At 38.5% G+C, this 23940-nt stretch overlaps 1 long non-coding RNA gene and 1 pseudogene across 2 annotated transcripts in view; one reads left to right on the top strand and one right to left on the bottom strand.

The window, feature by feature from the left end:
- The window catches only part of LOC113452085 (uncharacterized), a 38106-nt gene extending 14483 nt beyond the window's left edge, over nt 1-23623 (bottom strand). For both annotated transcript variants that reach the window (XR_015740167.1, XR_015740168.1), the window contains exon 1: nt 23344-23623. This is a non-coding gene — a long non-coding RNA (uncharacterized LOC113452085). The remainder of the gene's footprint in view (nt 1-23343) is intronic.
- Nucleotides 19035-20917, top strand: LOC148124331 (vomeronasal type-2 receptor 26-like; annotated as a pseudogene).
- Nucleotides 23624-23940: the final 317 nt, after the last annotated feature.

Raw genomic sequence — 23940 nt, 5'->3', positions numbered from 1 at the left:
AGGGATGCTACTATGGTGTCAAGGGATGTTAATCGTGTTTCAATGGTATCAACTCTTTCCAACAGATCCAGTTTGGGTCTGCATGATTTGCAGAGATATGGAAACTCATTGGATGATTCTAGGTATTGAATCATTTGCTTGGGTAATCCCAAGCAGTCATGATGAGCGTATTTGTTACACAGAGAACATTTGATGGAGTTTTTATTATCCTTTAGAGTTTTGTAGCATTTAAGGCACGTGCAGGAGTCTTGTGGTTCATTGGTGGGATTAATTTCTCTTTAGGTTGTGGTTTGGCATTGGATTTTTCTTGGCATGGTAGGTTTGTTAAGATAGTACGTTGATTGAATTAATTAATGGAACAATTTTGGGTAATCAATATAGCCAATATCACACCAATCAATCAATTGCAGTAATCTCTCTAGTCAGATAATTTCCTAAGCAACAATCAACCTAATCAATTAATTACACTAACTACTAATCAATTAATTACACTAATCATTAGTCACACTGTTCAATTAAATTCACTAAATCACTGATTTTACTAATCAGTTAAATTACATGAATCTTGATCTTTTAAACTAGTCAGTAATCACACTCTTTGCACTAAACACTCTAATCACGCTAATCAATTAATACAATAAATCAATTAAACCATTAATAAAATATTTTATAGAAATTGATTATCTAATCATTGATGTAGGTGATGAGGTAGAAAAGTTGTAAGTTTTGAGGTAATGAATTAATGGGTGTTTGATTAAAGTAATGAGGTAGTATTGAGAGTCTTTAAGGAAAGGGTTGTTTGTTTTTCTAGCAGCTGTGATAGACTGGGTAAGAGGAATTTATTGCTCTGATTACTGCTGTTATTGCTCTGTAAACAAAAGGCTGTAACAGGATGTTCAAAGCACACTGGGTTTTTGAAAGAGAGCAAAACTCGCTGAATTAAAACACTTTAACTACAATCAATATGTCTCTGAATAAGATTGTTTTGCAATAGTTTCCTAAAGTTCTTCAAGTTGATGTTTCCTCTCAGATAATGAGCCTTTCCCCGTGGGGCGGGACAACACCGCCACCGGGTAAGTGGTTCCTGTTCAGTGCCATGTTCCCGGCCAATGGCACCGACCGAGGCGGTTCTTCTCTTTCATCATCAGTGATTATCAAGCATCAACCATCTCCCCGATGAAATACTTGACATTTCCCGCATTGGCCAAGAGCTCAAAAACAGAGACGGCTCTGTGACCCCACGCTTCTGCAGGGTCATTTGCAAAAATGAATCAAGCAAATGCAAATTCATTTACACTATAAATTCACTCGCCAAAACCAACACCAACCATAAGAACCTCCGTTGTCACCCTACCTAACCATACAGCAACGTGCCCGCTCCCGTGTACTCCGCAATGAACTCAAAAAACGTCTAGACAATGGAGAGAAGGGCCTGTACATTGACTACCATGCTGACTGTATCAAAAGTAAGTCGCACATCCCGCAACTCAGCTTTAACCTTCAACCACAACCCTACCTCAACCAATCCACCATCACCCAAGACTAGGCACGCACGCCCCTAACTACCTCAATTCCAACTACTGCTGGCCTTAAATGCAAGCTACTCAATGCAAGAAGCCTTGTAAATAAAATACCTGAATTTTTCTCCCTCCTACTAAATATGGCTAAATTTGACATTATATTTGTCTGTGAAACATGGCTCAAAGCATCTCTCCCTGACTCCATTACCACAGTAAGAGACTATCATGTTTACCAATCAGATCGTAAAATTTGTAGAGGAGGTGGTGTTGCTATCTTCTATAAAAAGTCCTTACATCTAAAAAATATCCAAGTTACCCAGGAGCTTGCTCTTCCTGAGACCATTATCTGTGAACTATCCTTAAATATCACAATTCGATTCTTACTATGTTACAGAGCACCTGATTATGACATCGAACATGTAAACAAGCTAAATACACTACTAACATGGGCAGCATCCTGCCCATACCCTTTATCTTTCTTGGTGATTTCAATCTGCCTCATATTGACTGGACCCTAAATGAATGTACAACTGAAACCATACACGCAACCTTTTACAATGCTGTTACAAATCTGGGACTGGAACAACTAGTAACCAACAACACTAGACTGAACAACTGCCTCGATCTCATCTTCTGCAATAGTTTGAATTTAATTTACGGAATACAAACTAAAGAACCCTTTTCCAGCAGTGACCACAATATGATTGACTTTTGTCTCAACATACATCCACACAAAAACCACCACAATGATGTAATCCCCAATTATAATTTCAAAAAAGGCAACTATGATCTTATAAACAACGATCTCTCATCCCTTGATTGGCAATCTCTATTCACTGGATGCAATACTGTTGAAGACCATTACAACATATTTTTACTTGAAGTCAAAAGAGTCATCAAACTATATGTACCAACAACAACTCCCAAAACAAAACAAAAAAACAGATTACCCATAACAATAAGGAAACTTCAACCCAAAAAGAGATCACTCTGGCGGAAAAACAAATCTGGTCACATTGCCAATTTCAAAAGCTGATACAAAAATTTATGCCACCAAATAAAGACCGAATGAACCAATTATCACATTAAACAAGAGGGAAACCTTCTAAGCACCAATTCCACCAGTGCTTTTTACAATTTTGTAAACAACAAACTAAAAGATTCAAGGTCCATCCCACCCCTGATAGGACCTAATGGTAAAGACTGCAACGACGACACCATTAAAGCCAACCTCTTTAACACATTTTTCGGCTCAGTATTTGTAAACAGCAATGGATCATGCCCAGTATTTCCTAGCCGAACCACAGATAACTACAATGATCTAATACATATCGATTTTACAGAAGACAATGTTGAAAAAGCACTACGCAATCTAAAACCATCTCTATCTATTGGACCGGATGGAATATGTGCCTATTTCTTAAAAAAGCTATCCACTGCCATAGCCAAACCTCTAAGCATAATCTTTGAAAAATATTTCAGGACCAGCTCCTTGCCTAACCTATGGTCACAAGCCACGGTCATCCCCATCTTCCAAAAGGGAGACCCCAGCCTAGTTGAAAATTACAGACCAATCTCCTTATGCTGCATCTCCTGTAAAGTCATGGAATCAATTATTAACCAATCCATCATCCTCCACTTAGAGACAAACAACCTACTCTCCAATAAACAATTTGGTTTCAGAAAAAAACTATCCTGTAATCTGCAACTCTTACACTGCAAAAACATATGGACTGCACAACTTGATCAGAACAAAAGAATAGATGCAATCTACATAGACTTCTGTAAAGCCTTTGATTCAGTGGTACATGACAAACTACTACTAAAAATAAAATCCTATGGTATCTCTGGACAACTGCATAACTGGATAGAAGCATTCCTGTCAAACAGACAACAAATGGTCAAAATTGGGAGTGTCCTATCAAATTCTGTACCTGTCAATAGTGGTGTCCCCCAAGGCAGTGTTCTAGGACCAACTCTCTTCATACTCTACATAAATGACCTCTGTGATCATATTAAGAGCAACTGCGTTCTTTTCGCTGATGATGTAAAGCTGTTCAATACCACAGACAATACTGCTACCCTTCAAAAAGATCTTGACTGTGTATCAGAATGGTCAAACAAATAGCAACTTCAAATCTCAACAAATAAATGCTCTGTCTTACATATTGGCAAAAAAAATCCGAAAATAAAATACAAGCTGAATAGTCAAGATCTTGTTGATGATCCAAGCTCTGTAAAGGACCTTGGAATACTCACCTCTAATGATCTAAGTGCTAGAGCCCACTGCAACTACATAGCCAAAAAGGCATTAAGAGTTGTTAACCTAATCTTACGTAGCTTTTTCTCTGGTAATATCACACTACTAACTAGAGCATACAAAACATTTGCTAGACCAATACTCGAATACAGCTCATCAGTCTGGAACCCACATTATGTATCTGATATTAGCACAATTGAGAAAGTCCAGAAATATTTCACAAGAAGAATTCTCCACTCCTCTACTCGTTGTAGAATACCTTATGCCACCAGACTTGAAATTCTAGAACTAGAAAACCTTGAATTACGTCGTCTTCGGTCTGATTTAAGTATGGTATATAAAATCATACATTGCAATATCCTACCTGTCAATGAATACTTCAGCTTCAACCATAACAACACAAGAGCACACAATAGATACAAACTCAAGGTTAACTACACCAAACTTGATTGCAGGAAATACGACTTCAGCAACAGAGCGCTCAATGTCTGTAATACTCTACCCGACTCTGTAGTTTCTTCCCCAAACCCCAAAAACTTTAACCTTAGACTGTCTACTATTGACCTCAACCCTTTCCTAAGAGGTCTGTAGGGGGCGTGCATAAGCGCACCAACGTGCCTACCATCCCTGTCCTATTGTTTCTTTTATTTTTCTTTTATTTTTCTTATATGTACCCATTTCATGTATTCATAACTATGTATACACTTATACTTATTATCTTGTAAACAATTGACAAATAAAAAAATAAATAAATAAATAAATAAATCTTACACGGAAGCTGTTCAGAACACATCTTCAAAAGAATGGAGACATGTTGACTCATATAAACACTATGAAGAGGTTTTTCAGGAACTGCATGAAAAAGAACTTATCTTTACTGAACTACATCAGGTTTATATAATTTTGTCTTCATTAGATGAGAGCTATGACGACTATGTAACTTCACAGGAAGTACTGCCAAAAGATAACCTCACATTAACTACATTACTGGCAGATTAATTGAAGAAGCCAGGAGAAGACTTGAAAGGGACCAACTCAGAAGGGAACAACCACAAGAAGAGAAATTATCTTCATCAGCCTACACAATTAGAAAATGTTTTAATTGTGGAAGAAAAGGACATTTGGCTAGATTCTGCAAGAAAGAAAAACACCACAATGCCAGCCAGAATGCAAAAAGGCATCAAAAGGATAAAAAATGTTTAGCCATGTATAGCAACCAAACTGTGAACAATAATAATTTTTGGGTTGTAGATAGTGGAACATCGCACTGCATAACCAAAGATAAGAAAAGATTTATTAAGATGTCCACGAGTTCACAGCAGATATCGTTAGCTAATGGCTGGAAACTGAAAGCAAAAGGTCAAGGTATTGCATATTGTTCTTGCATAAAAGAAAATGTAAAAATGTTATATGTACCACAACTTAAGTTTAATTTGCTTTCAGTTAGAGTTTTGATTAAACTAGGTTATGTAGTTACCTTTAGGGGAGAAAACTGCATAATAGAAAAGGAAGATAAAAAAGTGACTGCAACTTTAAAAGGTGAATTGTATGTGTTAAATGATAATCTATTAGAGGTGGCTAACACAGTGTAAAATAAAGTTAAACCTCATGATGAATGCATACATTTGTTACACAGATGTGTAGGGCATATACATTTTAAAATGCTCAAGCAAATGGTTGATCTGTCTAAAGGTATAAAACCGAAGCCTTGCAGTAAGTATTTGCACTGCAATGCTTGCAGTCAAGAAAAAAGCAAGGTAATATCAGCAAATAGAATTAATGGATTTAAAACTAAAGAGCCTCTAGAGGTCATATTTGCTGATATTATAGGTCCTAAAAAACCAAGTGTGGGAGGTGCTCGTTATATGTTAAATATAATGGATCATTATTCTAGATATGGTTTCTGTTATTTAATGAAGAGTAAAACGGAAACATATCAGAATTTCTTTAATTGGTTGAAGTTTGCAGAAAGAAAAACTAAAAGGAAACTAGTAACTCTTGTAACTGATAATGGTACGGAATTTATAAATAATAAATTCCAAAATAGACTGAAGATGGCAGGTGTAGAACATAAAAAGTCTGCACCATATAGGCCACAACATAATTCCTTTATAGAAAGATGAGGCCAAACAATACAGGCAATGGCTCGTACTATGTTGTCGGATTCAGGATTACCTGAAAATTTGTGGGGAGAAGCAATAATGTGTGGTAAATCATATATTGAATAATGTTGTTAACTCAACAACAGGTGAATTACCATTCACACGGTGGCATGGTAGAAAACCTGACCTAAGCTACACGCACACATTTGGAGCACCAGCATGGGTGCATATCCCTACACAACTGAGACATAAGGGGCAGCATAGGGCTAAAAGATTATTTTTTGTAAGTTACGAGTACAATCACAAATCTTATAGGTTCTGGGGAAAAGGTACATCTAGAGTTTACTGTAGTGCTAGTGCACAATTCCTTGAACATGTAGGATGGGAAAAACTGGAGCAAGATTCAAGTAAGGATGTAATTAGAGAAACCTACAAAAGACCACAACAACATATCAGTAATAAGAAAAATCCAATTAAAGAGGAAGTACAAGAAGAGCAGATAGGACCAGAACAGGAAGAAATAGGTGAACAGGAAGAAATAGATAACCAGGAACAAGTAGTACATGAAAGTCCACCTGTAAGCCCTGTAATACCTAGACATTCAACACGTGAAACCAGACCACCTGATAGGTACCAAGCAAGTGTAGTTTGCCAAGTTAGTAAAGTTCCAACTACTGTGGAAGAACTTAGAATGTATCCTGCAAAGGATCAAGAGAATTGGCATAGAGCAATGGAAAAGGAACTAAATTCATTAAAACAAATGGAAGTTTATGAGAATGTTAAATTACCTCCAGGTGAAAAGTCCATTGGCTGTAAATGGATATTGAAATTAAAAACAGGTAAAAATGGGACTGTTACCCATAAGGCTAGGTTGGTAGCTGAAGGATTTAATCAAACTGCATGTGATTATGATGAAGTGTTTGCACCGAGTCTAAAAGCAACAACCTTGAGAGCAGCTTTAGTGTGGGCAGCTAAGAAAAACTATATCATAAATCATTTAGATGTAGAAACTGCTTATCTGCATGCACCATTGCAGCACACTATATACCTAAAGAAACCTGTAGGTATTAAGGATGATAAAACTAATAATGACTGCTGGAAGCTGAAAAAGAGTCTCTATGGATTAAAACAATCTGGTTACGAATGGAACCAATATATTGTTAAGGAGTTAAACAATATAGGGTTTAAAGCAGGTTTAGCTGATCCATGTTTATTTAAGAAAGAGACAAATGGAATAGTGTCATTGTTATTGTAGTTTACAGATGATATTGCTTTAATTATTGCTTCATTACAAAATAATGAAGCTACTGAAATAATATCATTATTAGGTAAGAGGATAAAATTAAAGCAATTAGGAGAGATAAAACAGTATTTAGGATTGACAATAAATAAAACCAATGGTGGCTATAAGGTATCTCAAGAGGATAAAATTGATCAATTACCAAAAACATATAATATGGAACTTTGTAAACCGGCAAAAACTCCAATGAGTCAGGAATTTGGCCACACTGATGCTCAAAGTTCAAAATTCGATAAGACTATCTATCAGTCACTAACTGGTAGTTTATCGTACATTAGTAATTGGTCAAGGCCAGATATTGCCTATTGCATTAATCAATTGGCACGATTCAACGCTGAACCTACTGAATGACACTGGCAAGCGGCAAAATGTATCTTAAGATATCTTAAAAGGACAATGCACTATGCATTGTATTTGGAGCCAGAAGATGATTTGATTTTAAGTGCATATGCTGATGCAAGTTTTGCAACAGACATAAACACTAGGAAATCAACTTCAGGAATGGCTATACTATTAGGAAAAGCATTGATTGGTTGGAGGTCAATTAGACAGCAACACATAAGTATGTCCACAATGGAAGCAGAATTTTCATGTCTGTCTTTATTATGTACTGATTTAATTCTGTATAAACAGTTGTTGTTGGATATGGGATTAACTGTTAATGATTCCATTGTAGTGTATGAGGACAATCAAGCAGCCATACGGATGGCTACAAATATTGCTGTGAAAACGAGATCTAAGCATACAGATCTTAGATATCTGAATGTAAGACAATCTGTAAAAAATGGTTTAATAAGACTGGAATATTGTATAACTGAGCAAAATATTGCTGATCAGTTCACAAAAGCCCAAGGGGCAGTCAAACACAAAGAAAGTTGTGATGACTATGGGTTAAGGTTGTAAATAGATATATATATTATTATATTACCCAAAAGGGGAGTATGTTAGGAATAATAAGGTTACCTAATGTAGTATGGGTAAAATATATAAACTTTGATAGTAAGTTTAAGTGTGTGTCACTTTAAACTGCAAAGCATGTAATTTTGGGTGCGGTGTGAAACCACCATAAGAGGGAGCAAGAGAACCTGTTGGCTTGCTGACGATTCCTGACGATTCCTGTTTTGATGGATTGATGGTTTGTTAACTGCATGTTTTCCCTACTGCTGAGTTGAAGGAAGCGAGGAGGTTTTTTTGACTTCTTCATATCTCTACTGCGAGGAGATATATTACTGGACTGATATTTGTAAGTTTTACTGACCTCTTTTTCGACACTGGAATTTGCAACTGAATAATCTCTGGACAGACTGAATTAGTGAATGATATATGGACTGTTTGACTATGCTAATACTCTTACTGGAATAAACTATTTAACTAGCACAGTGTATGTGTTTTACTGAGTGTAAGCTACAAAAACGTTTATCTCACATATTTTGCCTGCCTGCCTGCCTGCCTGCCTGACGTGCAGATTCTGCTAGGGTGTATCCCTAACACCAAACTTGATTGCAGGAAATATGGCTTCAGCAACAGAGTGGTCAATGTCTGGAATATTCTACCTGACTCTGTTAGATTGCGGGAAAGAGACTCGAGACCAGTGTGACTTTCAGCTCTTTATTTCTTTGTTAAGCTCTGTTCAAGATCTTGGAGCTGTGGCAGCCCTTTTTATAGGGATTTCCCGTGGCTCACAACCAATGACAGTTCTTTGAATCTTCCACGATTGGTCATGCCAATCGCGGGCGATTCTTTGCAAACCAATCATAATAGGCTATTTGAACCAATCATCGTACAGTGTCTGTTGACCAATCAGAAGAGGGTATTCCAAGTATGCTAATATGGAACACCCTCCCCTCTTGGTCCAGTCCAACCTATGTAACGTAGTCCCGTAAGTAGGTGGGGCTCTTCATGTTCTTACTTGACCTACGCAGCTCAGTTGTGTTGTTGCCTTCGGCTGGTTTGGACGGGATCACTGTTTCTCCCGTCCTCCTCAATGGAACCTCCTGGAAGGGTGAGTCAGGCCTGCTGCTGCTGCTCCCACCTGGTCTTTCCAGGCTGGTTGAGCAGGCTTGGCTGTTTCTTCCAGGAGAGGCCTCATGTTGGTAATCCACTGTCGGTTCCCTTCTGCTGAAGTCGTCTGCTGGTAAGTAGTGTTGGTTTATTTTGGGGTCTATTGGTGTTGGTGGGGGGTGTTCAGTTTGTTGTTGTGATGTCAGAGGGTTTTCCCCTCCCTTTTGGTTAATGTTTGGGGATTCTCCCCCCCCCCTGGTTTTTTTATTATCATATATTTGGTGTGGTTTTGTGTGTGTGGTTTATCTATGTTCCCCGTGTTGTCGGTGTTTCTTTCGGTTGTTCTTGATCTCAGTTGGTCGATGTGCCTTTTCCAGCTTCTTCCATCTTCCATTTCCAGTTGGTATGACCAGGGCCCCATTACCTGGGTTATTTTGGCTGGTATCCAGAGTGGGTCCCCCGTAAGGTTTTTTGCATATACTAGGTCACCTGGTGTAAATATGCGCTATTTACTGGAAGAGTCTGGCGGTTTTTCAGGGTTGTATGTTGGGTGCAATCTGTCTAATTGTGATCATAATTTCCTGCCCATCAGCAGTTCTGCTGGGCTTTTGTTTGTTGAAGTGCTGGATGTTGTGTGTTGTATCATCAGCATTTTATTTATTTTGTCCTGTATGTCCCCTGTGTCCATTTTTTTTAGTGCGTCTTTGGTGTACCTAACCATGCATTCCGCCTGTCCTTTCACCGCTGGGTAAGCGGGTGCTGTTAAGGTATGCTGTATGGCTCACTCAGCTAGGAATTTCTTGAATGACAATGCCGTGAATTGTTGCCTGTTGTCTGACACTAGCAAGTCTGGTAATCCATAGGTTGTGAATAGTTTTGTTAATTGTTTGATGATGGCTTCTGTTGTTGTGGATTGCATGATGCTGACCTCCAGCCAATTGGAGTAAGCGTCGACCGTTATTAAAAATGTATGTCCCTTCGTAGGTCCTGCAAAATCTATATGGACCCTTGACTTACGGGGCTCTAGGTGTCTCCCACTCGAGGGAAGATTCTGAGGGGGGTTGGGTCTGGATTTCTAGCATTTGCCACCCATGCCTCAATGTCTTTGTCCATGCCTGGCCACCAGACGTAACTCCTGGCCAGGGATTTCATTTTGGCCATCCCCGGGTGTGCTTCATGTAGCATGGCCTTGTTTGTATTTTTTCAGGAATCACAACTCTGTACCCCCATAGTATGCATCCCTTTTGTGTAGATAGTTCGGTTTGTCGGTTCCGGAAGGTTTTGAATGGCTTGCCGCCATCAGTTTCCAGCCACTCTTTTTCCACCAGTTTAAAACCCACACCAGTTGCCTGTCTTTCGCAGTTTCTTTGGCAATGTCTGCTGCGGTCATGGGTAGGTTGGGTAATGTCTCTATTTGTAGTGTGGATGTGGTGGGTACTGGGTCATCTTCCAGGTCAGCAAGGGGGGAGCGGCTCAGGGTCTCAGCGTGTGATATGCTTTCCCCTGGCCGGTGGATTAATTGGTAGTTAAGGGTGGCAAGGAACTCGGACCACCTTGTCATCCATGGTGACAATATGTTTGGGGTGGCCTTGTTCCCTGCCAGTATTCCCAGGAGTGTTTGTGATTGGTAATGAGGGAGAAAGTCCTACTGTACAGGTATTCATGGAACCGCTTTACTCCAGTGATCACTGCTAGTGCTTCCTTGTCCAGCTGGCTGTAGTTCCTCTCTGCCCTGCACAATGTCTTAGAGTGGAATGCAATTGGCGCTTCTCTCCCATCCGGTAGTGTGTGACTTAGGATGGCTCCAATGCCAAATGGTGATGGGTCACAGGTCACAGTCAACGGCAGGGTTTCATTGTATTGTATAAGAACCGATTCAGATGTCAGCAGGTCTTTCATTGTTTGAAATGCAGTTTCTTCCTGCTTGCCCCAGGATCAGGTGGCTGTGTTATTTAACAGTCTATGCAGAGGTTCTGCCGTTGTTGCTTTCTGTGGCAAGAAAACATTATAAAAGTTAATGAGTCCTAGGAATGCCTGTTTTGGTCTGTGGTCTGGGGGGCTTCTTTGATGGCTTTAATTTTCTTCTCAGTGGGGTGGATCCCATTCTTGTCATTTAGGTACCCCAGGAATTCCACTTTTTCGGTGCATAGCTGGCACTTTTCTTTTTTAACTTTGAGTCCTGCCTCTTTAAATTTCTGCAGGACTTTTCTGAGGTGGCTTTCCAATTGGTTTTTGTCCTTGGCAGATACCAGCATGTCATCGAAATAGGGCACCAGCCCTTTTATTCTTTGCAACAACCGTTCCATCAGGCTCTGGAACAACCCTGGGGCCACACTGACTCCGAATTGGAGTCTTTTGCAACAGAATGCCCCCCTGTGGGTCACAATGGCCTGTGCCTTGGCTGTTTCAGGGTCAATTGGCAGTTGCTGGTATGCCTGTGCCAGATCGAGCTTTGCAAAGACTTTTCCTCCCCCCAGCGAGTGTAGGAGGTGCTGTACCACCAGAACGGGGTATGCACTCAGCTGTAATGCGTGGTTGAGGGTGGCCTTATAGTCTCCGCAGATTCTCACGGACCCATCTGGTTTAATTGGGGTCACTATTGGGGTTTCTCACCATGCATGGTCTATTTGCTTTGGACCCCTTGTGCGATGAGCTTGTCCAATTGCTCATCAATCTTTGGTTTGAGGGCAAAAGGGACTCACCTTGGCTTTAACCGGATTGGGGCTATGTTTGGATTCAAATTAAATGAAATAGGGGACCCACAGTACTTGCATGGCTTCCCATCGAAGACGTCTGGAAGTCCTGCATTAGGTTCTCCTCCCAGTCTGTCTCAGTGACATTGTTACTGCCTGTCACTTCGATCCCCAATGGCACAAACCATTCTAGCCCCAACAGGCTTGGGCGGTCTCTGTCTGCGATGGTCAGTGGGAGTATTTCTGCGTGTTCTTTGAAAGTTATGTGAAAATGTCCGACTCCGACTATGGGGATCCTGTTCCCCTAGTAGTCCTTTAAAGTCAGTCTCTGGTTTTCTAGGTCACGTCTGTGTATGCTGGGTACTAGGTGCTTTATGGTGCCTCAGGATACCATAGATAGATATGATCTGGAATCCACTCCATGTTACACTGCTGGCCTTCGATACCGACTTGCACGTGTACCTTTCGGGCATCGGTTGCACTTGAGTGCCCGTTTGGTGGGGTTCTTCCTTCTAGCGGGTTTTGCTGAGCCACTTGCTTCTGCCTTCACGGCTTCAACAGCTCTCTGTGTGCCTGTCTCTGGTCCGGGGGGGTGGTGCTGTCATGTTGCCTCAGGCTGTAATTCTTTTTATTTCAGCAGACCTTGGCGATGTGTCCCCGTTTTTCACAGTGCTGGCAAATAGCGTCTAGGAACCGGCACTCTGAATGGGGGTGGTCTCTATACCTGGCACACTGGAACCCCGACTTATGACCTCTCCCCTCCCATCTGTCTCATTCTGACTGGAGTCTGTGAATTTCTTCCTCCTGCTCATCGTTCTCAGAAAGGGAGTCGATGTCCTCATGGTGCACGGTCATGGTGGTGGCTTTTTGGCTTCCTCTTATCCCTTTTCCTGGGGTGGGCTTGCTTCTGTCGGTGTTTGCTGGGCTACTGCGTTCATTTGCGGCCATGGACTTTTTCATGGCTTTGGCTGTGGTGGCCTCAGCGATGGCTTCGGTGACCGTAATGTCTGGTCAGGTCATCAACCGGCTCTGGAGTGTGAGGTCTCTTAGTCTAAGAACCACGCAGTCTCTCATGGAGTCGTCCATGTTAGACAATCCACACTCACCTCCCATGTTCCTCAGAGCCGCTATGAAGTCTCCGATGCTTTCCCCTTCTTTCTGGTCCCGTTTGTAAAACTCATGCCTTCGGATAAGGTTGGGGATGGCCAGTGCATAATGGGTCCGTAGTAGTCGGTCCAGGTCTGGCCATGCCATCTCTTTAACATCCCGAGGCTTTGCCAATGCCTTGGCCATTTTGAACACTGCGGGCCCGCAGTGTGTCAGGAACACGGCTCTCTTCTTCTGGTCAGTTGCGTCCTGTAGGTTGTTGCTTTCGAGGAACATGAGGAACTGATCGATGTACGATTCCCAGTCCTCTGCTGTTTGGTCGAATGGTGCGGGTGGCGAGTTGCTGCCAGCCATCTCATCAGTCGGTCAGTCCTGGTTGCCACGTGCTCGACTTTTCTCCTTTGTCTCAGAATCCCACCCTCATCGCCAGTGTTAAATCGCGGGAAAGAGACTCGAGACCAGTGTGACTTCTCAGCTCTTATTTCTTTATTTAGCCCTGTACAAGATCTTGGAGCCATGGCAGCCCTTTTTATAGGGATTTCCCGCAGCTCACAACCAATGACAGTTCTTTGAATCTCCCGCAATCAGCCGTGCCAATTGCGGGTGATTCTTTGTGAACCAATCATAATAGGCTATTTGAACCAATCATCGTACAGTGTCTGTTGACCAATCAGAAGAGGGTATTCCAAGTATGTTAATATGGAACAGACTCTGTGGTTTCTTCCCCAAACCCCCAAAAATTTAACCTTAGACTATCTACTATTGACCTTACTCCATTCCTAAGAGGTCTGTCAAGGGGCATGCATAAGCACAGCAGCATGCCTACCGTCCCTTTCCTAATGTTCCCTTTTATCTGTATCCATTTCATGTATTCATAATCATGTTTATACTTATATCTGCTATCTAACACATGCTTGACAAATAAAAAAAAATTTTAAGGAGGAATGAGGCAGTTACTCTCCATATTCAGGAATGTGTGGCACTCTTTTGAAAATCTGTGCACGTTCATCAGTCTTTATAAAGGAAAAAAAAATCCTCCAAGTATCATTTTAGCTCCAGAGGTAGGAAAATTACCTCTAGAAGTAAATTTTTTTCTTGGAACGTTAGAGGGCAGAAGGCAAATTGATTTCAACCTCTCATTGCCAGGAAGAAAGAAGAAGAACAGAAGAAATTTAAATGCCAGAAGATTAAAGCCATCATTCCATTTTGTCAAATACATGGTCAACAAAATATAGCTGTAAATTTTGCAAAAATATTGCCTTGATTAGACCTAATGGGAAGCATTCACTGAAAAGGAGGTTGATTTGTATTATTATTATTATTATTATTATTATTATTATTATTATTATTATTATTATTATTATTATTATTATTATTATTATTATTATTTTAAAAAAGTAAAGACAAAACAGAAAGTTTTCCTTGACTCAGATAAATGCTGAGAATTCAGTGGCACAAGGTGGATTTTGAGGTATCTTTCAAAGCGTGGAACTTCTGAATCCTATTTCTTCCTACAGTCCTTGTTCAGGTGTGATACTGCCAAAGAAACAGATCTGGGGCCAGCCGGTTGGTTGAAATACCAGTTCAGCAAACCAGATTAATGTTAGAATCTGATTCTCCAAAACCAGTCCAAACCAGTAGAATCCCACTCCTGGAATCTTGTATTTATAGCAATTGCACTTAGACTTATATACCACTTTCGTCACCCCAGTCTAAAAAGATGTTGAGATTCTGGAAAGGATGCAAAAAACAGCAGCAAAAGTGATTGGGGGACTGAAGGCAAAAACATGTGAAGAATGGTTGCAGGAATTGGGTATGTCAACTCTAGTGAAAAGAAGTAGGGGGTGACCTTATAGGAATGTTCAAAAATTTTGAGGGGCCAACATAAAGAAAAAGGGCAAACCTTTTTTCCAAAGTACCAGAAGGCAGAACTAGAAGCAATGGTTAGAAACTGAACAAAAAGAGAAGCAACCTAGAACTAAGGAGAAACTTCCTGAGAGTAAGAACAATCAACCAATGGAACAATCAACCAATGGAGCAGCGACATCTTGCATTCAAAAGAGGTGGGTGCTCCAATACTCACAGGCTTTTAAAAAGGGACTGGCCAACCATTAGCCTAAAATGGTATAGGGTTTCCTGTCTGGACTGAAGATATCCAAGGTTCCTCCTAACTCTGTTATTTTGCTATTCTGAAATCAATTGGAGGGATAACATATCCCAGAAACTATGAAAGTGCTATTCCAAGATTGCATGGTAACCTATGGCCAACTGGAAGAATTCTTCTGTTCTGCTTCTGGGCATTACCTTTTTTAAATTAAATAAATATATACATACATAAATAAACACATAAATAAATAAACAAATTCATTATGCATCATTAAATGAGTTTCAAATGTTTTTATCCACACCAGCACATTTATGTTCCCCACCATTTTTTTCACTGGAAAATAGAAATAATTGACAAGTTCATTATTTGCATCGATTCAGATCTAGAAACCTGGCAGATTCTGCTTGCCTTAAAAGTTGTTGCTTTTTAAAAAAATCAAAAGAGCCAGTGGTGAAGGCACTAGGCTAGAAACCAGGAGACTGTGAATTCTAGACCCTGTTGGGTGACTTTGGACCAAACACTTTTGGCCCAATTCATTTCAAAGACTTGTTTTTTTCCTGGAAAAAACATGTAAAGAAAGGAGTGTTAAGTATCTTTGAATCTTTGATTTATACATAAAATTAATACAAGAAGGATAAAAAATAGTCTGGAGAAAACACTGAGCTTGACTCTTTTCTTGCAGATGTTTCATTGCCCAAAGTAGTATTGGTGATGCTACCAAATTTTGATAATAAAATGTCTGCAAGAAAACATCCAAACTCAGAGGGCAGCAAGCTTCCCATCAACATTAGCATCACTACACAGGTGCAGCGCATAATGTATGGTCATCAGTTTTCTTGTTTTCCTATCCAGGCTGTCCAGCTCTGCCTGTGTCCAGTTTACAATCCCAGCAGTATACCTATGGCCCAGATATTTATAGCCTTGATGGTGTTACTGCCATTCAGTTTGCTTTTTAGAAGTTTTCTGATCCTTTGTGTGGATCATTTCTTTGCTGACCACATTTTTCACTAGCCCATGCTTGATACAGCTGCAGTATCCAGGTATTTGTAAGCTTCAGGTTGGTGGCACTTGATGGTTTGTCCATTGGGCATTTCAATTCCATCACTTTCTATGATCTTCCTTTTCTTCAGTGCCACTATGGTGCATTTGTCCAGGCCAACTCCATGCTGATGTCAGTGCTGAAAATTTGAACTGTATTGGTCAGTGACTGGATTTCAATTTCTGATTTTCCGTATAATTTCAGATCATCCATGTACAGCAGGTGAGAGGTTTTCTGTGATTTTTTAACAGTTTGATAACCCAGGTTAGTTTTCTGTAAAATTGTTGACAGGGGGGTCATGGCAATGATGAACAGCAGAGGTGACAAAGAATCACCCTGGAAAATCCCTCTTTTGATGTTGACCAGTCCGTAGCTTTCACTTCCAATAAACAGTTCTGTTTTCCAATGCTTCATCGCATTTGCAGTGAAAGTACCAATGCACTTACATATTCCAATGACATCCAGGCACTTGATGATCCAGCTGTGTGGTAGTGAATCAAATGCTTTCTTGGAGTCAATCCAAGTTGTATGCAGATTTGTTTTTCAGCTTTTGCAATTCTCTAAAATCATTTCATCGATCAGGAGCTGATCTTTTGTGCCTCTACTTCCTTGTTTGTTTCCTTTCCTTTCTCCAGTAGGCAAGATGTTATTTGCTTCTATGTAGTGCTGGGTCCTGTCAGCTATGATGCTGGTCAGCAGCTTGAACATGGTTGGCAGACACATTATTGGCCTGTAATTTTCAGGTGTTGCTCCTTTTGCTGGATCCTTCTGTATCAAATAGGTTTTCTCAGCTGTTAACTGATGTTTCCTGTCTGCAGCATCTCACTGAATTGTTAAGCCATTTTTCCATGCAGGCTAGTCAGGTATTTGAGCCAAAAGGCATGCAGTTGATCATTGCCAGGTGATGTCCAGTTCTTGACTTTTTTCACTCTGATGCTTTTCATTTCAGTAGTTACTTCCAGTTGGTCCATTTTGTTCTTGGAGAATTTCATCTCAAAGTCTCTGATCAACCCAGCATTTTTGTTGTAACATTTCTCAATCTTCACAGGTCTTTTCAAAACTGAGTAGCTGCCGTTTTCTCAGGTTTTTCAATTTTTGTATCCTCCATCTGATTCAGACTCTGATAGAACCATCTTTGGTCTGATTGGAACAATTGATTTTGTTTGTACTGGATGATTCTAGCTTTGTATCTTTCAATTTTTCTTGCTGTTGCTGTTATCTGCTGCTTCACAATTTCCAAAACTTCATCATTTTTTCTTGTGCTGAGCCCATATTTTTTATCAGATGTTTCTTGATCTTTCTGTTCTTCAGCTTTTTCACCTGCAAATTCTTCAAGTTGCTTTCATCTGCTTGCAGGCGCTTGATTTTCAACTCCAACCTGATTTTCCACTGCAGTTTTCCAGTTGATTTTCTAGGAGGCTACAGCTGTTGAATACCCAGTTTCAGGGTAGGCAAGCTGGTTTGTTTGTTCAATTGATGTTATCTAGACTGCTGCAAGTGCATAGTTTGCATCTATCATCAATGGTGCCAAATGTTTTCTAGGCACAGTCTTCAATGTTGGAAGCTTTCTTCTTTCTGCATTTGTTGCAGCATGTGCCAAGATTTTAGCTTTCAGTTCTTGCTGCCTGGCATTGAGTACTTCTGGTATTTCAATGATGTCTTCAGGCTCTTGCTGATCCTGTTCTTGCAAAATATCTGCATTTTCTTCAAATTCAGGCTGTTCAGTTGCTCCAGATGTTATTGGAGTATTTTCTGCTGCCACAGCAGTCTGTTGTTCAGCAGTCTGTGTTCCCATTTCAGAATTTTTCCATATTTCTTCAAGTTCGACTTCACTGAGCACTTTGTTCCAAATGATGAATCATCGCTGATCGGCTAATCGTAATTCAGTTAATCCTTGAGTCTGGGTATTCTTGTTTCCATAGTTTATACATCCTTTTTTGGTAGCCAGTTGGTCCATTTTGTTGTTGTTGTTGTTGTTGTTGTTGTTGTTGTTGTTGTTGTTGTTGTTATTATTATTATTATTATTATTATTATTATTATTACTACTACTATTATTGTTGTTGTTGTTGTTGTTGTTGTTTCTTTTATTCATTAAACATGAAACTCAATCAATTGAACATGTATCACAAATATAATTGACTGGTGCTAATGGTTGATATGGATTGCTGCCAGCATCTAGGGATCAACCAATTGTTTTCTGAAGATGTGTGATGTTCTGAGTACCACAATTTCTTTTGCAGTTCTGCTGGTGTTATTGATGTATTCAATACAATTTCTTGATGTATTTATAAAATTCTAGGACATGGTACCAAGTGCCCTGATGACAATGGGTATCACTCTTATGTGTTTCATTCATAATTGCGTAGTTTTGATGACCAGGTCATGATATTTCATGATTTTTCCAGTTATTTTTTATTATTGTTATTGTTATTAAAATAATAATCTGATTTTCAAAATTATTTTTATTTCAGAAAGAAAGTAGAACACATTCTCAAATTGTCAATTAACAATTAGGTGGATTTTTTTTTAGATCAGTTATGTGGAAAATATTTAATAGATAATTAACTCTTCTTAGAATTGATCAAAATTACTGTAATGTATTTATCTGCTTAAAGCTCCAGAGATTTTCCAGAAAGCAGCAAAAACTATAAAGCATGGAAGAAAGAGGTTATAAACTAATCCCAGTTCCATGGAGAGCATGGGGTGGTGGGAAGAGTCTAAAAGGGCTATTGGGTTCATTTCCTCTAGCAACTGGTGGGTTTTTTTTTCTTCCCTTTGATCAGACCAATTTCAGATTTGAACTGTAGAAATCTCAATCATTATTCAAGCATGTGTCTCTATTTCCATCGAAGTTAAAGGTTAGATTGATTATTTTCTCAGAGGAGGTGTGTTTGGAAAGTCCAGAATGCTAAGTCAGATCCATTGGTGTGGGTTGATATGTTGGAGACCTCTTTGGGAAGACGTTTTGGCTGCTGATGTGTTATTCCTTCTGATGTTTCCAGTGATTGAAGTGAACACTCTCAAGTGTCCAGAGGTTGATCCTATTCCTATTCCACATGAATGGTACCAACCAGGTGATCTCCTGATTGGAGGGATAGCTTCACAAAATCTCTATGCCTTCAGTGAACATAAATTTGATGAACATCCATCTCAGGACCTCTATGGACTTTCAGAGTAAGCAAATCCCCCACCTTTCTTCACCTAAATGTTCCTTCTTTCTTCTCAACTTTTAAAGATGATGACACCTATTCTTGTGAGTAAGGAGGTGCTTAAATAAGGAAGATTAAAATTTTATCATCTGGACTTTTGTTCCCCCATCAGGATATTTTAACAGAATAGCAGAGTTGGAAGGGACTTTGGGTGCCTTCTAGTCCAACCCTCTGCTCAAGTAGAAAACCTATACCATTTCAGACAAATGGTTGTCCAATCTCTTCTTAAAAACTTCTGGGGTTGTAAGTTTATTGCATTTTTAAGATGCATTAATAATTAATGACTAGTTAATTACATTCCCTAAGACATGGAGACTTAATGAAATGAAGAAATCTTTAAAAGATAAATTTCAAATTTACCTAGGATGCTCTTCATAACTGAAAAGATTATAAATGAGGAAATTTAGAAACTAAAGCTGTGTAAAATACAGAACAATAATTTTTTATCTGAAAACAGAAATGCCTATCTCAAATTATAACACAATATTTGAAGTGATGAAAAAGGCAGAAATTGATATCCACCTGAAATAGAAATAGTTAATAGTACTTAATCAATTCATCCTTCCCCTAAGGTGCAATTAAAATCATAATAAACATACTTGACATAAATAATAAATCAACATTAGCTAAAAGGAAAGATAAGTACTTTGAAGTATAAAATGTTAATTTTTTATTTGCAGCATGGGCAGAAAATAGTATTTTTCATTTTTTGTAGGAGAAGAATATAATATCTGTCTGAAATAGATAAATTTCAAACATATTTTGAGTGTTCAGTGAGAACTGTAAAGCTGTGAGCTGGAGAAAATTAGACAGAAAATGAGTTTAAAGAAAAATATTTGAACTTTGAAATGCCCCTCCCTCATGTACTTTTAAAGTTCTCTTTTTAAAAAAAAGGTTGAAGTTGAAAAGTAAAATAAGAAGAATAAGTTTAGACTTTACCTAGAGAGATATAGTTTAGATTCTTGCCACTGTTAAAAACCTGAGAGTATATTATTAACATATATTACTCTGAGTGAGTAACTTTCTGTGAATAAAATGTGCAGTAAAATTCTGTATGGGCTGGGACTAAAAGTATTAAATAAATTAATAACATAGGCTATATTAAAAAAAGGTCCAATCCCAATCCCAAGCAGAAATCACTATTCTTTCAGTATTATTCTACACATTATGGAAATGTTTCATGGAAGAGTTTTTTTATTTGCAGTCTGATCACAAAATTTTACCAGCATGTTCTTTCTTTGGCCTTTGCTGTCAAGGAGATCAATGAGAACATACACATCTTGGCCAATGTTACCCTTGGATTCCACATCTACGACAGCTACAACAACCCAAAGATGACCTATCGGACCACCCTGGACTTACTTTTCAAATCAGATAGATTTCTCCCCAATTATAAATGTTGACTTCAGAAAAATCTCCTGGCCATTATTGAGGACTTGGATCAGATACTTCATCCCATATGGCAGAAATTGTAAATTTGTACAAAATTCCACAGGTGGGTCCAGAAGTGAGGGATTTATCCTCTGAATTGATTGAAAGAATTAATCAATTGATTAAGCATGCTCAAGAGCATCCTTAAGTCTTAATTGAATCTCATCTAAGACTTAAGAAATGACTCAAAATCAAGGTTTGATTCCTTAGTGAATACTGATGATACTTTATATATATTGAAAAAAAAATGCCCAGGAATTTAACCATATTCTCAAAATTTGAGAAATCATGGATCAGGTGTTAATTCTAAACTGTCTAACCATTTCTCGTAGTGATCTATAAAATGCATAAGCAAATAAAAAAGCTCTCCTTGACTTCTTTGTGCCATATCTTGATGTTTTGTTTTAGCTCACATATGGATCATTTCCTATGGAAGAAATCATCTTCACTTTACTTTATAGCCCCAAGCAAGACACCACAATATTTCGGGATTGTTCAATTGCTTCAAAGTTTTGGGTGGAAATGGATTGGTCTCTTTGCTACTGACAATGACAGTGGAGAACATTTTTCACAGAAATTGGAGCCCTTACTTTCTGAGTGGGGAATCTGCTTAGCTTTTACACAAAGATTTCCCAAACTATTGCGTTTGGATGACTTGGGCAAATTTAATGAAGTAATGGTTAATTTTTGTACACATTTTGCAGACATTAAAGCAAATACATTTATCATCTATGGAGAATCTTTAATATTAGCATGGTTCACAGCTTTCATATTTCTCTGGGATCCTGCATATAAGAACAATATATCTTTAAGCAAGGTGTGGATTACTACGAGCTAAATTGATTTCATGCTAACAGGAGTCCAAAAGAATTGGAATCTCCAGATTTTTGATGGGGCCATTTCCTTTCAAATCCATTCAAGTGAAAATCTGGAATTTGAGGAATTTCTTCAGTCCATAAAACCATATTCAAGGCACAGAGATGTATTTTGAAAGCATTTTGGGGAGCAAGTGTTTGACTGTTCCTTTCCTAATTCTGAATTGTCTTCAATGGAATTGTCTTCTGGTTGTAGGCATGGCCAGTTGGTCATGTGACTGGGTGGGTAACATCACTTATCACACCCTGCCCGACCTCCTGGCCACTCACCCCAAAGGCAGAGGTAGGATTTAACTAGTTGGGGCTAATCCCACCACTGGCTCCACCCCCATCCCTGCCTGTTTTTTTTTTTTTTTTTGCCATTATTTGGGTCACTCTCAGGCCATTATTTTGAGTCATTTTCAGGCCATTTTTATTTTATTTATTTTTTTATTTTATTTTATTTTATTTTATTTTATTTTATTTTATTTTTGTATTTTATTTTATTTTATTTTATTTTTGTATTTTATTTTATTTTATTTATTTTTGTCAATTGCTTACAAAATAATAAGAAAAAACATAGTTATGAATACATGGATACATATAAGAAAAATAAAAATAATAAAAGAAACAATAGGACAGGGATGGTAGTCACATATGTTTGCTTATGCATGCCCCCTAGAGACCTCTTAGGAAAGGGGTGAGGTCAATAGTAGACAGTCTAAGGTTAAAGTTTTTGGGGTTTGGGGAAGAAACCACAAAGTTAGGTAGAGTATTCCAGACATTGACCACTCTGTTGCTGAAGTTGTATTTCCTGCAATCAAGTTTGGTGCGATTAACCTTGAGTTTGTATCTATTGTTTGCTCTTGTGTTGTTATGGTTGAAGCTGAAGTATTCATTGACTGGTATGACATTGTAATGTATGATTTTATATATTATACTTAGATCATACTGAAGGTGGTGTAGTTCTAGATTTTCTAGGTCTAGAATTTCAAGTCTGGTGGCATAAGGTATTCTACAATGAGTGGAGGAGTGGAGAGCTCTTCTAGTGAAATATTTCTGGACCTTCTTAACTGTGTTAATGTCAGATATATAATGTGGGTTCCAGATTGATGTGGCTTGATTTTGGAGCTAATTTATGCCAATCTATAGTAAATCTTATCAAAATATACCCAAGGCAACCCTTAACAACCTAAATTATCCCTTCTTTGCAATTTCTATTTTTTTAAATTGACATGTCTTTTTTTTCCTGAGGGCAAATAAGAGGCAGTAACTCTAGATCTATCTATTTGCTCTATTGAGCAAAACTGAAAACATCAAGTGTTTCACAATATATATTCTTTGTTCTGTATTGGCATTTTGTCCAATCAAACTGCATAAAGTATTACAGCAACATCCAATGTCACATATGTTGATTTCTCTCATTATAGTTATTTTAACTTCCTTGCTTTCTCCTTCTTTTTCAAGTAGCTTCATCCATTTCTTAAAGGTATTTCTTTCAACAACCCAGCAGGAGAAACAGTGTCTTTTAGTGAGAAGAATGAAGTTGCAGGAATATTTGACATCATCAATATAATTGTGTTTCCAAACAAGTCCATCTGGAAGGTGAAAGTTGGAAGCCTAGATCCTGCTGCATCTTACTTGATCATTAATGGAAAATTAATTGAGTGGAACAAAGGCTTTAATCAGGTATGAAACTGCGTAAATGGAAAATACTTACATGGTTTCACCTTCCTTCAAATTTTCAGTTAAAATGTCTCCAACTGAGGGCCATGACTTGCATTATGAGATGACTAGTTGCCTCTTTTTCATGAAAAAGAAAAACAAACACAGAAAAATCTGGCAATTATCTGTGCAACCTTTTTCATGTTATGAACAGGTTGTTCCAGTTTCTCTGTGCAATGAATACTGTCTGCCTGGATATTGAAAGAGAAAGTCTAAAGGGAAGATCTTTTACTACTACAATTGTGTTCCATGTCAACAGGGGAAAATTTTGAGCAAGTTAGGTCAGTTATGAACTTCTGTAAACATAGGAGAACATCAGGTAGCAAAGGAATTGTTTCATCAAATGTTACAACTTGTTCTGTTGCATATATTTATTTTTAAAATTGAAGCTTTCTATCCTAAAAAAAAAACCCAAGGAACATGATTAACCTATATAAATCTCAATTATTACTAATTTCAACTATTAATAATTTCCCAAATTCTGACATAATAAAGTGTACAGAAGCCTTTAAAATACATCTCTTCTGTAATGGCATTTTTTCCCCAGATGTAGGATTACAAACTGGAATACAAACATGATTATTTTTTTTAG

The sequence above is a fragment of the Pseudonaja textilis genome, chromosome Z (genome assembly GCF_049901715.1).
Source record: "Pseudonaja textilis isolate UNSWEBS1 chromosome Z, rPseTex1.2, whole genome shotgun sequence".
NCBI classification, from domain to species: domain Eukaryota; kingdom Metazoa; phylum Chordata; class Lepidosauria; order Squamata; family Elapidae; genus Pseudonaja; species Pseudonaja textilis.
Note: the sequence above shows the minus strand (reverse complement) of the source record. Positions and strands in the feature narration are given on the sequence as shown.